The sequence below is a fragment of the Mastigoproctus giganteus genome, chromosome 2 (genome assembly GCF_048544385.1).
Source record: "Mastigoproctus giganteus isolate SK-2022 chromosome 2, ASM4854438v1, whole genome shotgun sequence".
NCBI lineage: Eukaryota > Metazoa > Arthropoda > Arachnida > Uropygi > Thelyphonidae > Mastigoproctus > Mastigoproctus giganteus.
Window position 1 is genome coordinate 234,494,104 of NC_143576.1, and position 16,366 is coordinate 234,510,469.

General features: G+C 36.8%; 1 protein-coding gene across 1 annotated transcript in view; it reads right to left on the bottom strand.

Moving 5' to 3' along the window:
* LOC150090255 (TWiK family of potassium channels protein 7-like) overlaps positions 1-16,366 on the bottom strand; it is a 277,804-nt gene that overhangs the window by 151,787 nt on the left and 109,651 nt on the right. The gene's annotated exons all lie outside the window — the stretch shown is intronic.

The window sequence follows — 16,366 nt, forward strand, 5'->3', positions numbered from 1 at the left end:
TCCCTCATTCGCTTCATCCTATTTGGTTAAATCACCTCGCGAAAGTCCCCATTCCAATCGATGTCTCTATTTTCCTTATAGAAGTAGCTCTTGTCATTCTAGAGGTTCTCCATACTTTGTCACTACTACAAGGAAGGATAGCATACGATCGCGAGACACAGTTTCCCAAAAGTCTAGCTGGCAACGCAGCTGCAAAGATTGTACTTAATTCGTTTATTTATACGCCTCTGATATTTTTAGTATTCCGCACGAATAGTACGACTGGTCACGTGAGAGTAGTTACACGAAGAGCATAAGAAAACGGAGAGCACCCCTTATTCAACTGAAACGTTCATGGTATTCATTCGCGCTTGTCTATTTTCGATTCCTTTCTTAATTTTAATAAACAGAAACAATTCATCATCAACCTCGAAAATGCTTCCCTGATCTTGCTCCATGTGACTTTCACATCATCTTTAATATCAGAACCTATGATATTCGTACTTGATGGATAATTTATTATATCCAATTCGCTATTTATTTAAGGTCACAAAGTCTCTCTCTCTCTCTCTCTCTCTCTCTCTCTCTCTCTCTCTCTCTCTCTCTCTCTCTCTCATTCGTTTCATCCTATTTGGTTAAATCACCTCGCGAAAGGCCCTAACCTACTTGATGAATGTGATAAGCAATTAAAATCTTAAAGAACTTCAAACATGGACAGCTAAGCCTGTCTGTGGATCACTTTTCTGATTTATAACGAGAATAAACCCCCGAAAGATACCAAACGAATGATTTTGTTTGAAAACCGGAGACTTTAAAATAAATATTTATCCTTCGACATGAAACTTAGTATATTTAAAACGTTTTAAATCTCGAGAGAGAAAGAAAAAGAGCGAATGTCAACACGTGGATCTTGAATTACTGCTAACAACTTGCCAGTGGACTGGAGTGCGAAGCCCAGCTGTTGTTTGTTGTCATACTTACCCCACTCGTTGTGTAATTTTAATTAGCAATCTCCAGACTACAAGTGGATCGTGTTTCTCCGAAATAAAAACAAAATTATTGTTAGAGAGGAGAAGGAGGGGGGGGGGAGACATGCTTGTTGCGCGTGCATTTGCCACTTTGATATTCCTATCTGGGGTCTTCGCTATCTAATTTCTTCAGGCTGGAACAAGAACACTGGAAAGTTCACATTCTGAGGTGACTCCAACACTTCGAACATCAATTGAGCAGAAATCTTTCAATAAACAATCAATATTAATTATTTATATTAACATTTTCCATTTATACAGTTCGTACTAGCTATAATTGTCGATCTAAATTAATTTTAAAATTTAGATCTAACGGAAGAGGGCGCCACTTATACGCCGACGAGCAAGGAATTCACTGTACCCTCATTAATAAATATTATTCCTTAATAAATTATTGAACAAAGCCTGCTTGTCAGATGCGCCGGAATAACTCAGAAGTTGCTCCTCTGGGGACTCCGGTTTTTGCAGGAAATTTGGAAAACAATGATTTAACCACGATGCCTTGCTGAAAAAATATACACTGTCCGTTCAAAAGGTTATGACCACCCTACCAGTAAGTGTAATACTGCAGATTTATATTATGCGAGTCATACGAAGTATTTGATCGACATGGGCAAGGGACGTGATCTGACAGACTTCTTGTTGATTGTACAAAGAGCGCAGGTGTTCTAAGAGTTAATGGGCAGTGTACAGACTTCATAAAGATGATTGGCGTTATTTAAATTGCAGAATTTTTAAATACGTTTAAATCTTCACTATATTGCCAAAATATCCCTACAGGTTGTCTAAAAACTTTTGGCAATGTAATGTAATAATACATAATCGTTTGTAATAATATCTTATTCTATCAACCTCCTATAGAGCGACAATCTGTTTAAAGCGTTTACAAGATGGCCGACTCAGCCATTTTGTTTTGGAAAAGTAGCGCCATCTTTTGCTATAATTTGTTGCCACTAAGCAACAAATTCGTGGGGCATTCTAGGCTTTAGAAATAGCTCCATAATTAAAGAAAGAAGCTATAAAGGAAAACAAAAGATACGCATAAATCCTTGCGCATTTAAGAAAACTTTCTTTACTGGCGCTGTACAGGGAAAAAGATACTTAAGAAAAGATTTCGAAATTCTTACGGGTACTAAGAACCCCGAAATGTAAGCTGCAATTTCTTCCCTTTCCCTCTTCCCTCCCCCTTCCATTCCGACGCTATTCGAAAGAATTCATTACCTGAGCTATTGGTAATGCAAAAGAAAGAAGAAAAGAGCAAAGACATTAAGGATTGGTGGGGAAGTGGAAGACAGATGAAAATTAATCCCAGGTCTTTCAGTAATTTTACAACGTGATGCACCCGTCATTAAATCCTAAATTTTCAACGCTGCTCCATTAGTATCAAAGAACAAGCACTTCTTGTAAGAATGAGAATACAAATTTGGCTGTTTCTTGAAAAGAGGTTGGTCCCTGTGGAGTTGCTGCTGATGTGTATGCGCTTTAATGAAGGTCTGTTGTTTCTTGTTTCCTCAACCTACCTTAGCAAGGCATTTGTTTTTCGAAAATTGCTTACATAGGAATACGTTTAAATAAGCGCTGGTAGAAATTCTTAATCTTTAAAAGAGATTTTTAAAAAGTATAGGGGAGAAGAGTAATAAATATTATACAGGTGTAACTACGAACTATGAGGAAGATTTCCTCAAATAGTCTCAACAGTGTTATTTCGATAATTATGTACACTATACGGCCAAAAATATCGGCACAGAATAATGCTTTATATATCAGGTTAGGATTTAGGACTCGTATTTTCCAAAGTTTCTATAAGGTTGACAAAAATTAATGAGACTGATATTTTAGTCTCAAGGCATGAAAACAATTTGAAGGTCACCAAGAATGCAACAGATTTAAATGCATATCTTTTTAGGCGCGTTAGCGTTTGTGCATAAGTGCCTTTTGTCATCACCATGTCAGTCCGTCCGCATGTAATAACTCGGCTCTCTGTGGACGGATTTTGATGAAAGTTTGTATTTAGTTGTTTAGAGAGATATTTACAGCAGCCCCAAATATCATTAAAATTGGATAAACAGAAAAAATCCTGCAACCATTATTTCTTTTTTTTTCCATACAATTTGTATGTATGAAAAAAAGAAAAAAAGAAAGAAATTCATAGATTAAATGTAGTTTTAATCCGGTATTGTCAGCTTTAGATAGTCCACAGAGAGATTAACTGTAGTTTTAATCCAGTATTGTCAGCTTTAGACAGTCCAGACAGAGAAAGAATGAAAAGAGATTTTAAAAAGTATAGGGGAGAAAAGTAATAAATATTATACAGTATCTTCGAAAAGGACTGTATGGATGAATTTGTGTAAGTGTAACCTAACAACACTGTTCTCTGAGAACATTTTCCTTTCATATGAAAGGAAAATATACTTACAGATCGTTGAGAAGGTGCTGTTAAGTTTATTATTATTTGTTGACAGCTAAGTCTTAGCAGTCTCAACAGTTCGCGTCTATATCATGAGCCGGCCCTAAATGTACAATTTTTTTTTTTTTTTTTTTGAATCGAATAGAGATTTCTGGTCTACTATTTTACATTGTTTTAATATTCAATCAATCGGAATAAAACTAGACGTAAGAAGTTTATTTTTCCTTTCTTTCCTTCCTCTTTGGTTCTGTTCCATCAACAACAACGAGAGGTTCATGCTTCTGCGTTTTGTGTGCACGCACCCACACACATACATAGATCCTCTCGTGGCCACGAACTAGAAACAAATATATCAGAAAAAGCAATTTTTCTCTGACGTTTCGAGGCGATTTCCCCGAGTCTGTATTGCATTTCGAAGACTTTGTAAAGAGTGATGTAAAGTAGCGGTGATCGAGCAACAAAGACGAAGAAAAAGAGGTCAAATCTTATGTTTTAAACAAAGTATTGGAAGAGACTAATATTTCGGCCATTACACCGAAGCTCTTGCAGCTCATCTCCAAGCATTTTTTCTTAAAATAACAGGGATATTGGTGTTCCATATCAGATATCGCGCTACTTTTGCACACAAGAAAAAGTGTCTCCTCTGGTCGTTTCAAATAACAATAGAGAATCACGTGCCGTTGCCATGGCAACTGCAGCTATCGGCTGGCCACAGATATTTATATATTTGAATGAAGTTCTACTCTCCCTCTCTCTCTCTCTCTGCGATATGGAAAAGCTAGGTAGCTAGGTGGAAATCTCAAAGTGAACAGAAGCGCAGAAGTTGTATGAACTGAGAGGAAGAGCTGAGGGATCAGAGCGGAAGGAAGATGGGGGGAAGGAAAGCATCAGGGGAGAATCGGTTGCACAATTTGAAATCCTGTGAAACAGTTCTTTGGCATGTCTCTGAAAAGAATTTCGAACGCTGTCTGTTGATCCTTTTTTTTTTTTTTTTTCATTTTTAAGCGGACAGCTCCTCCTTTTCGTATGTGGTGATAAACACATTGAAATGAACGTTTATTTTTCGTTTTCTCTATTTCTTTCGTTTCATCGTTAAATAAAGCGATTATTACTGCTAGTAATATATAATGGAAGAAAGCAAGCTTATAAAGCATCAGCCATGAAAAAAAAAAAAAGCATCTTTAGGAAACGTACACTTCACATTGTATTTTCAAAACTTCGCACAATTCGATAGCAGACGACGAAAGAAAATCAAAACCGTTTAAATTTTTAAAATCGAACAGTTAGAACCGAAGTTATGAACGATGTAACATTTCATGCTCACGCCCACTACTTACTCTATCGAATAAATGTTAGTGACTGAGTTAGCGTCATCTAGGAAGTGACGTCATTTCCGTCTCGCATTTTCGTTACCGTAGTGCCTGAGTTAGTATCAGTGAGTGAGCATAATCTGGGAAGTGCGTCATTTCATCGCACATTTTCGTTACTTTAGTGACTGTCAATGAGTGAGTTAGAGTAATGTAGGAAGCGACGTAATTTGCATAATTTAGGAAGTGATGTGTAATTGCGTCATTTAGGAAGTGATGTCATTTACGTCCCGAATTTTCGTTACTTTAGTGACTGATTGAGTTAGCGTAACTAGGAAGTGACGTAATTTACCTCATTTAGGAAGTGACGTGTAATTTAGGAAGTGACGTCATTTGCGTGTTACAATATCAATTGGTTTTACTTCAGTCCGAAAAATTTAGTAGGTGCTGCCAAAAAAAAAAAAATTTTTTTCATTCGGAAAACTATTAAAATGTCAGTCATTGAAATAATTCTATGGTGTGGTTTAAATTGACATTTTTTGTCTAATTTTAAAAAGTTAAATTTAAAATATTTATTTTTTTTATATTACTTTGTTTATTTTCTTATTATTATATATGAATTAATTAAATAAATAAGGAAAAAAGAGAGAAAATAGCCTACAAAAGGTTTATCCGTTACAGCGGTAGTGCTGAATGATTGAACAATTTCATCAATATTGTCGAAAACCTTTTTTGGGGAAAGGATCTAATAAGTATATGTTGAACTTGTTTGTTTGCAGCATTGGTAAGTCTATTCAGTGGACAGCATTTTTTTTTTTCTTTCAGCAAAATTCAGGAATTCCTCTTCGATATGCTGACCATTGTCCAGGATTTCTAGCGCAATTTGTTAATATTGGACTAGGTTGGTAGTCATTAACCTATCCTTAAGAAATCAGCGCTGCTGGTGAGCCATGAAAGAAGGCAAGTATACATGGACTATAATTTTGAACTGATTCCTTTGATCTCTTTTGAAGATGGGCATTAGTGTAATTTATCAGGATTCGAGTCCTAATGAGAGATTAAAGGAGGTTAGCAGGCACTGGGATAAATTATTCGACTTCCAAAAGATCACAAACACAGAGGTAAGTTCTGATCTTTAGGAGTAATCTTTGTTCACTTCATTCAAAGTAAATTTTATACCGTCTTTCAAAATTTGGAGTTGGTTGGGAATTAAATCTTTGATAAGCATAAATTTATGCAGTCTCATTAGGTGGTTCGGGTTGTTAGACTGTACTTTGGAGAGGACTCAGCTAGTAATTCAGTTATAGCGAGTGCATCTGAGATAGATGACAAGTCTTTGACTTTGAGGTAGTTGTTAAGGTCTGGAACTCGATTTCATGAAGTTCCAGGAAGGTCGGAAATCGCTATTTCGAGTGAGACTGTTCAGGACAGTCAATGTAGCTCAGATAAGTTTTATTAATTAGCTGCTTGATGGTATCGCAGTGTTTGTTTGTTTGTTTGTTGTTGTATTTTTAGGCTCATCAGGGACTTAGGCCACATTACGCTTTATATAATGTCTGTAAATTGAGTGTGGTCGATTTGCCTGTTTATTGGAGATAAGAGATAAGATAAGATCATGAGATAAGCTTTGTTGTGAAAAAGCCTATAAAAATTCTTCACATCATCGACGAGATTCGAACTCAGATTTTATCCACTCGGTGGGTGGAGAGGACAGCGTTTATACCAACTCACGAGGGGAGTATCACAGTGGTTACAATTACCACCTTGTTATACCGGGTGGAAAAGGCCTGAGTTCGAATCCCGTCAATGATTTAGGGCATTTAGGGCTTTTTTCATAACCTGGCTGAGTTAGTTGGTCTCAAAGAGGATTGCATGGTTTTTTCTCCTGTAAACTCAGGATTTCTGTCCAGCAAACCGATCTAAGAATATAAGCAATTACAGATACAAACGCGATGATGCCTAATAGCCTTAGTTCTTGAGCGACACCCACCCACCAAACACCGTAGCCAGCTATGATGACCATGGCTGATTTTGCAATACATGAGTTTGTTAGAATGGATAATGGTAACACCATCTCCGTTCAATCGATGTATGGTGTAGATTGAACATACATACTTCAGAGTCAATATTTGAAGATCCAACTTTTAGTTAATAAGTATAGACTGCGGTTGTTGGAAAGTGAGAAGGAGGATGTAGTCCGTGCTCTGATAGTTTTAACAATGTTCCCGGAGGACAACACCAACACTCGAGTACCTTCTGATTAATTGTGATTTATCACAAAGATAATGAAGAAAAGGAATAAGTAGCAAACCTTGTTTTTATGGTTCCAACATTGATTGAGATACAGCTTTTCAGATGGAAGAAGATTTTGATGCCATCAGACTTTATTAGTAATTTCGATAGGAAAAATTTTGTTCGTTTAGGGATGACCATAGAAGTATATTTTTTTGAGGGCATGTATTATATAACACTACTCCACTCAAAATTGGATAGTTGCTCTGCTGTGCCCTGTTATACTGCAAGGCAAGTGCACCATAGTTGGTCAAGAGCCCTTGTAGGTAGCACAGCTCGTATAATCACTGTCCTTCCCATACCGGGTGGAAAGACCTGAGTTCGAATCCCGTCAGTGGCGTGAGGAATTTTGATGGGCCTTCGTGGATGAGTTAGTCGATCTCATTCGTGAGTACCATGGGTTTTTTCCCCCAGAAACTGGGTTTTTCTTCCAGCAAACAGCTGATCGACCACAGAACACAGGCAATTTACAGACATATTAGGTATGGTGCGATATGGCTCAAAACCTTACCCATCTGTGGACAGTTTGCGAATTCGAGACAATCTTGAGAAATATTATTGGTCTAAATTACTTAACGCATTTTCTTGTACATTCTAACCAGCTATTCAATATAGCAGATGTTCTTAGAATTTCTGTCTTTTCATATCCTTTCTTCTTTAAATCTGTCCTAAAGTGTAGACCGCTCCTAGTTATTTCTATTCTCCTCTTTCATTTGACCGAAATATAACGCATTGAGAATACATCAAGCGAGAAATAAGATGCAGTTTTGAGGCCATGGAAGAAAAATAACTAACCAGAGATCCAAAAGTCCATAAATTCCTTAGAGGGGAGTGCCAGGAGAAGAACAGTGCAAAAATAAGGCTTAGAGGAGTAGAAGAGGATAAAAAAAAGAAAGAAAGGAAAAAGAAAAAGCGTAGTAGTTAATAGCTTCTTCCAATGAACTGCTTAAAATCATAAAATACGACGTCGGCAATATCATCAGCGTGTGTGTGTGTGTGTGTGTGTGTGTTGTGAGAAGAAAGCGAAAAGAACGCATTGAACAGCTGCAAAAGATCTCAAGAGAAGTAAAGGTGGATGTTTTAGGCTTCAGACTTCCATGAAGAAGAACAGAAAGACATCACGAAACAGCTAAGTATAGAATGCACTCAATTACCAGCAAATGGCTGACTTGAAATTGTCTAAATAGCGAAGGAACATCCGCTTTAAGATAGTGTTGAAAAAGAATGCAAATTACAAACTACCTTCCGTGCTATATTTTATTCATTAATCACGTAGTTGCGAAGCTAAAAACAAATTCGAGCAGTCTAGAACTCGCTTATGAAGAGGGAGTGGGTTGATTTAATTGGTTTAGTGAGGTTTTATATAAACAATCCGTAATTAAAACACCGCAATATGTACAGTGTTATCCAAAATAAAGTGCGCTGTTCATTAATGGCAAGATCTACTGTTGTGACATTTCATGTATCAAAGTGATACATGAAACATACCTTAACAATCATAAAATTAACAGGTTTTAGAATCTAGACGGCTTCTGGAGCTGTGACCGAGTTAGTCAGTCAATCACATGATAAACAGGCTTGGTCTTGTTCATCACGTCTTCCATGTAATTTCAGACACTATACAAAAACCTTATGGCCTTAGTTTCCGGGGTTTAAACACAACAACACAGCCTAACGAAAATTAAAAACCTGATCATATGTCCTGAGAGCTTATGATTGGCTTTCTAATGCATGATTTATTCACTAGAGGGCGCTGTTACTTTTCGAGGTACTTTATTTTGGCTCTCGGTATATCAATTTATCACTTACAACGTATTCTACAAACAGTTCATCAAATTAGTTTTGTTATTTTTGGTAAGGTAGTGTATTCGTAACAACACAAGCTTCAAATTAAATTCAGGTTAGTTGATAAGGGGAATAACCCTGGTTATAAGCAGACATGATCTTCTTTCAATCACGTGGGTTGATCTCTTGTTTCTAACAGCGCCAACTTGTGTCCTATCTTGTAAGACAGATATCACTCCTCACAATGTACACTCCCAACCACATCGCATTACCCTAGCTCTAGACAGTATCTACTCTTATCCCATCGATGTATCTCTCAGTAAACATATCCACTGTTTACTTTAGATGGGCAGTAATGGAAAGAAGAAAAAAAAAATGCACAAAAGAGAAATTGATTTCTTATCCCCCCCACCATTGCCCCTACCTCGAAAGACTTGTTTGTTATTGCAACGGTGGCTTACTATTGATATGTCAGACGGTTTATATAAAAGCTTAGAAAAAAATAGAAAGTATTGAAGAAGAAAGTAGGAGGGTAAGAAAGGGGAAGGAAAAATGCGTTGTCAACATTAGAGAATTTGTCAGCAAGAAGTGACAAGTGTTCTGAGACTGCTCAAGTGTAAACAACAAAAGAGCATCGATTCATCGTGGTGTTTGATTGGAATATTTTGTCATACGATTGGAATATTTTATGTAACTTCGGAACAATATGGACAAAACTTCAACGGGCATGTTTTCTTTGCTGGTGTGAGTAATTGTCGCAAACAGGATGCTATTTTATGCCTTCAAGAGACAGAGAGAGTGAGAGCAAAATATATGTCAAAAACAAGTAAATGTGAAAGAAAATCTTTTGTGAACAAAAACTTCCATCGCAGAACTCTTATGAAAAAAATAATATTATAAAATGAACAAGGTGTTATTTATAGCAGATTTTTTTTATTCTCAAATATTTGTAGTGAAAAACAGAGAATCATAATTCTAAATCCATCCGGCAAGGTTTGTATCGAAGTACTCTTTCATCAAGTTCGAAAAACTCCCTCTGCACCTGGCACATAGAGATATCCACCTTACCTAGATCATGTCCTGATCTAGAAAGATCCGCAAACATTTCACAAGTTGCACATTTTTTTAGGCTGTGATGGGGAGAAACCTTATCGTCAAGGTTTCTATTGAAGTACTCTTTCGTGGAGTTCGAAAAATTTAAGTCGATAATGGTCATTAGTAAAACTGACCAATCAAAGTCAATAAAAGCAACATCTTTGAACAGACAGAAAATAATTCATCCTGCTTAATAGACAAAATAATTGTATTTTTTAATATAAGCAATAATATTTATTAAACGTTATTATTTTAGGAATAAAAAAAGAAAAATCTGTATTTATTTTTAATAGAACTCACTTCAGGAAAATGTACCACGGGACTTCTATCAATAAGGTTTGCCATTTAAGAAGGGACTGAAATCTTATTTAATTTGATATCAGAAGCTCAAATAAGGCCTCAGACAGAATACATAAAAAAGTCTGTAGAAAATAAAACAGCGGTCTCAAAGAGGGGATCCGAAAACGAGAAGGGCAACTTCATCCTGGGACTTACTAGTCCCTCATCACACGAGAATATCCTTCCTCTGATATATTGCGCATCTTTCAAAAGTGACCTCACAAAAAGGTTAATCTGCCATTTATAGCCTGTTGAGTTTTGAGATTACTCATCTCCAGTATGACTTCTGATGGACTTCTCAATTTATACTCCTCACTATGACTTATGGAACTTGGGCACTCACCAAAAGAATGGAAGAGAAGCTGATAACTACCCAGCAAAGAATGGAACGAACTATATTAGGAATCAGAGTGTTGGATAAGAAGAGAAACACATGGATTAGGCAGCATTCTTATCAAAATCAAAGTACTGAAATGGACTTGAGCAGGACACACATAGCTCGAAGACATGATGAAAGATGAACTGAGAAAATAACAGAACACTACTCAAGAGGAGCTAAGAGAAAACCTAGAACACAACAACGGAGATGGACAGATGAAATTCAAGAGTTCTTGGGTAGTAAATGGATGGTCATCACACAAAACAGAACGAACTGGAAAGTTGCTGGAAAGACCTTCATCCTAAAGTGGATTGAAATGGTTGATGATGATGATGGCCACACGCACACTAAATATATATATTCCTGGGTCTTACTTACTCTTGCTAATTCTTTTACCGTGCATCTAAAACAGAACTTATATTGGGCCATCAATGAAGTACACATGTACTGAGCATGTTGTTAATCATTATAATAAATTGCCTGCAAAAGTGGTCGAGGCAGAGAGTTTAGTAAAGTTAAAGGCAGAATAGGAGAGCTAATTTTTGGCGACAGGGAAGGCTGGCAGAATTTTATTTTATTTATTTATTTTCTCCTTTTTTTTTGCAGATGCTCTCTTGCAAAATTAGCTTTTAAAATACTAAAGGTATGATTTAGAAATCTGGCAATGGTGAATTCAAAACGCATTTAAGTTTGTATTACGGTTTTTAATAATAATAATAATAATAATAATAATAATACACAATTAAATTAATCTCCCTTTTGCATTAATATTCCATATTAACTTAATATAAATTTACCTTAATATAATAATAACAAAGAATAAAGTGGCCTTTTTGCAGGACTAATTTAATACTGGAATCGGCAACCGCTTTTGAAGTTAAAAACCAGCTAATTGGTGATCCTAATTATAACCAGAAGCTTTCCAAAGGGGTGGCAAGCAGCACCATCAGCCACAAAAGAAACACACAGTCGTGCAGAATACGGATAAAGATAGAATTGAGATAGATAAACACGCACACACACACACATATAAATAGTCAAACCACCGAATAAAAGAAACCAGAGAGGAGGATAAATCAAAAACAAAATGGAGTCAAAATATAAAGGAGAAAGCGAGTATACTTGTACACCCACGCCTGATTAATCAACGGTATTTTAGATATTAATTTACGTACATTTTGGAGTAATATAAAACACATTTTGTGGTTTGTAACTCTCGCATGGCTGTTGAAATCCATTTAATAACCCAAAGGGAGGAAAAAAGTGGATGAGGAAGTCTACCACTTTGATTACATTAATGTAAACCTCACAGTTATCTACTGAACAAGAAACATCTCCATTATTATGGTAATTGTCTAAATTAAGTTAACTAGTTTATAGCGATCGATAAACATCTCCTACAACTCTCTTTATTGAACACACTTTATGGTTTTCAACTGCATTTGCTTTGTCTACCCGGCAATGGCTTCAAAAAAAAAAAAAAAAAAAAGTAATAAAAAACCGTTGCAACAGCAAGAGCCGGTTTATTCCAAGAATTGTTTTTGTTTCTAATTTTACTAGATGTCTACCGTTATTAGACACACTCCTGTTGTTTTACGATCTTTTTTATGATTTTCTGCGTCATTAAGAATTATATTGTGATGAGGAAAAAAGAAGGTCTGTATGACGTCAGCAATCGAATACGCATGCGCCATTCTTTATGATTGTTCCTGCGGCCATAACTGTTTCAAAATTCCACTTTGGTCAATAAATAACAGAGGGGTGTACACCGATTTTTTTTTTTTTTTTTTTAATTGATTAGGCGCAGGCCAACTTGTGGATTTTTCTTCTATTAACAAGCGCCGGATGCGAAAATAAATTATTTATTTTCAAGACAAATTACAGGCGCCTCTATTGACTAATATAAATTAGTCAATAAAGGCGCCTGTAATTTTAATGTCATATTTCGATTTAGGAATGCATTTTCTATAAACGTACAGTGATATCAGTCGAAAATTATGTACAATATGTTCGATTTTTTGCAATTATAATTTATTATCGATAAATACAGACTGCTTGAATATAATATGGCCACCTTTTCATTTTCTTTTTTAACTCTGAAGCAATGGAATGCTTCTTAGCACCCACATAGTTGAACAACTTAAGATCTTGGATTATTTCCAAGATGTTGACAGATGACCTAGAAGTATTTCTTCATCATTTGGCTATGAGACGAAGAATAATACAGTCACTTCTAACGGGGCAACCTCTATTGTGGAGGCTAACGAGGATCTTAAATGACGTGTAGACATAAGCTTGATAAAAGAAAAAAAAACGTACAAATTAGCCTGTCTCTATAAGACCTTTGTCTTCTTGTTGCATAACAAATGTACACTTTACCACGAGTTGCCCTGGTATTGCACTACGTACTTTAAAAAGTGTTTTGATATTTATTTAAACCGTGTCATTTAAACAGAAAATAACATAAAATAATTTCATAAATGAGTAATTAATTTAAATAAACAGGAATATTCTCTTTGGTACAACACTTATTAATCAAAAGTAATGCAATACCGAGGCAATTCATTGTGAAGTAACGCCCGATTGGAATGTATGGGGGGGCGTTCAATAAGTTATCTTTACCATAGTTATATTTCAATGATTCATGAGTTATCATGTTCCTACATGTCTCAGCTTGAATCGTACTAATTTTTATCCCACTATGATTTTAAGTTGTGCTTCTTTAGACTAAGGCGCATTTAGGGCTAGAGCCTCAAGCTGCGAACAAATTTAGACTATGTATATAAAGTGCTTAGCATCATAATACACAGCCATTTCTGAATAAACAGAAAATTTTTAAGGTGGCATCGTTTTAGGTTATATCTCATATTGTGAATACCTTCACAACGAGTTGCCATGATATTGCACTACTTCGAATAAGTAACGCTTCACCTAAGGAGAAGACTAGTGTTACTTATTCTCAGATAGGTACCACCACCCAGACAGCACTGTTTCAGGGCTATTTGGCCCTTCGTCAGTGAGTGGGTAGGTACCCAAGTGATGCAATGATGGCAAAAACAGTTATGAAGTATAACTCCACAATATGAGAGATGCCTTAGTCTAAATACATCATACACCATCAGGCATCTCTCATATTGTGGAGTTATACTTCATAACTGTTTTTGCCATCATTGCATCACTTGGGTACCTACCCACTCACTGACGAAGGGCCAAATAGCCCTGAAACAGTGCTGCTAGGGGGAGCTTGATGATGTCCGGAGTTTCCGAGAATAGGTAACAACAGCCTTCTCCACTGGGGAAGCGTTGCCTATTCGAGGAGTTTATGAGTTTTTGAGTGGTGTGAGTTGAAGGAGTTACTGTCCCTTTCATTCTTCTACACTGTTTCTTTTCCTCTTCCACTCCTACTATCACTTTCCCTCTACCTTTTTTGCTTTTCTAAGTCTAATAGGGACAAGTGGATATTCGAGTAGATATTCACATTACATACATAAATAGCCCTGAAACAGTGCTGTCTGGGTGGTGGTACCTATCTGAGAATAAGTAACACTAGTCTTCTCCTTAGGTGAAGCGTTACTTATTCGAAGTAGTGCAATATCATGGCAACTCGTTGTGAAGGTATTCACAATATGAGATATAACCTAAAACGATGCCACCTTAAAAATTTTCTGTTTATTCAGAAATGGCTGTGTATTATGATGCTAAGCACTTTATATACATAGTTGTGCTTCTGTAACAGAAAGCAGGAAGACACCTGTATCAAATTATGGATTTGCTGAAATTGGAGTTTCGTTCAGTCATCAAGGTTCTCACCAAAGAAGGAAATGAGCCGAAGGGCATTCATGGAAGGATGATGGCTGTGTATGGCAACAGTGCACCTTCAGAGTACTAGGTGAAATTCTGGTCAAAGCAATTCAAGTGTGGTAGAGAGTCCATGGAAGATAACCATGTCCAGGAAGGCTTGTGACAGCGACCATTCCAGAAATGTGTCAATCTGTCAAAATCCTTGTGCTGAATGACAGATGTCCCAAATCGCTAGGGAATATGACATTTGAGGGAACAGTTATAACCATCCTCCATGAACATTTGGGGATGACTAAGATCAGTGCAAGGTGGGTTCCCAGATTTCTGACCTCTGTGCAGAAGCAATTCAGAGTACGGCGTTGTGAGGAGAGTTTAGAGCTTTATGGAAGGGATCCTGAAACAACAGTTAGGGATGATGATGAAATGTCGGTTCATCACTGGGATCCTGAGACCAAACAAGAATCAATGCAATGGAAGCACGAGGGTTCTTCTCCATCGAAAAAAATTCGTACGCAACCTTCAGCTGGCAAGGTTACGACCACCGTTTTTTGGGATGCTGAGGAAATTTTGTACAATTACTACTTGGAACACAAGCACACAACCAATGGGTAGTCATATGCATCCCTACTGTACAGACTAAGGGATGTCATAAAGGAAAAACGCCGTGGAAAACTTTCCAGAGGTGTGTTGCTTCTTCAGGACAACGCACCAGTGCACAGATTACATGCTGTTGCTGCTGCTTTGAGAGATTGTAACTTTAAAGAACCTACCCATCCACCTTACAGGTCCGGATCTGGCCCCCAGTGACTATTTCCTGTTTCGACACCTCAAGATAAACGTACGTGGACGTCGGTTTGCTGATGATAATAAACTGAAGTCTGCTGTTTCTGCGTTCTTTGATGGGCAGGACAAAGAATTTTATTTGTCTGGTATTTCCTCATTGCCAGCAAAATGGAACAAGTATATTGCATTGAAAAACAAAACGACTTTTGCCTCCATCTCAATTGAACGTAGCTGTGTAAGAAACGCACTGTCCTTAATATAATTTTAAATAGAAATAAAGGAACGTACGAATGATTTTTTAAATTAAGAAATAATTCGTTTTCCTTTGGTTCAGATCAGAATTGCTACCACTAACAACATTTTGGCAGTATCAGGGACCAGTATTGCGAAGTTATGAATTTATTGAGCCAATTACCGATTATCTGAGAATTTCGCAGTCCATTCTCATCTAAAGATAATGGACAGATTGCCCCAGAGTCAGCGCTAACGGAGCTTAACGCTGTTATTGCTAGAATTACGAGACATTGCATATGCACGTGCCAGTTCGATGAGTGTGTTCTGCTTCGCACGCAACATGACAGATCGGAAGTTTATGGAAACACATGAGCTTTACATAAACGACTGGAAACTCTTTATCAGTATTGGATACGTAGGTGTGCGTATATGAGGGAATTGAGTGGCATATTTCTCCTCCCCGTGGAGGAAGTGCTCATGGTTACGTGGATAATGTCTGTGGATACTAAACAGACCCCAAGAAAGTAATTAATAAAATATACTAGAGGCACGCAGATAAATCAGGATTTACCAATCCATCTACCTTTCAATTATACCATTTAATCCAATTTACCAATCGGTAAATGAGGACCAGACTATGCTGTTTCAAAATTACTTAGATCGGTTACGTACTGCATATGGTCTGAAAGATGGTGATTGAAGTACATTTTGTATAAGCTAAATGTAAGATCTCGTATTTGGAGAAAATAAATCCAGGGGTAACTTACTTACAGACTATGGGACACGAATAAAAGGAGGTTAAGTACGATAAAGATTTAAGGGGTTAAGTTACAATAAAATATGGAGTTTTTCTTGAGGATTCAGAAGGTAATACCAATGATCTGTAACGCCTTTATCACCAGAGAGAAGGATGTTAACATTCCTCTTAACCAAATGA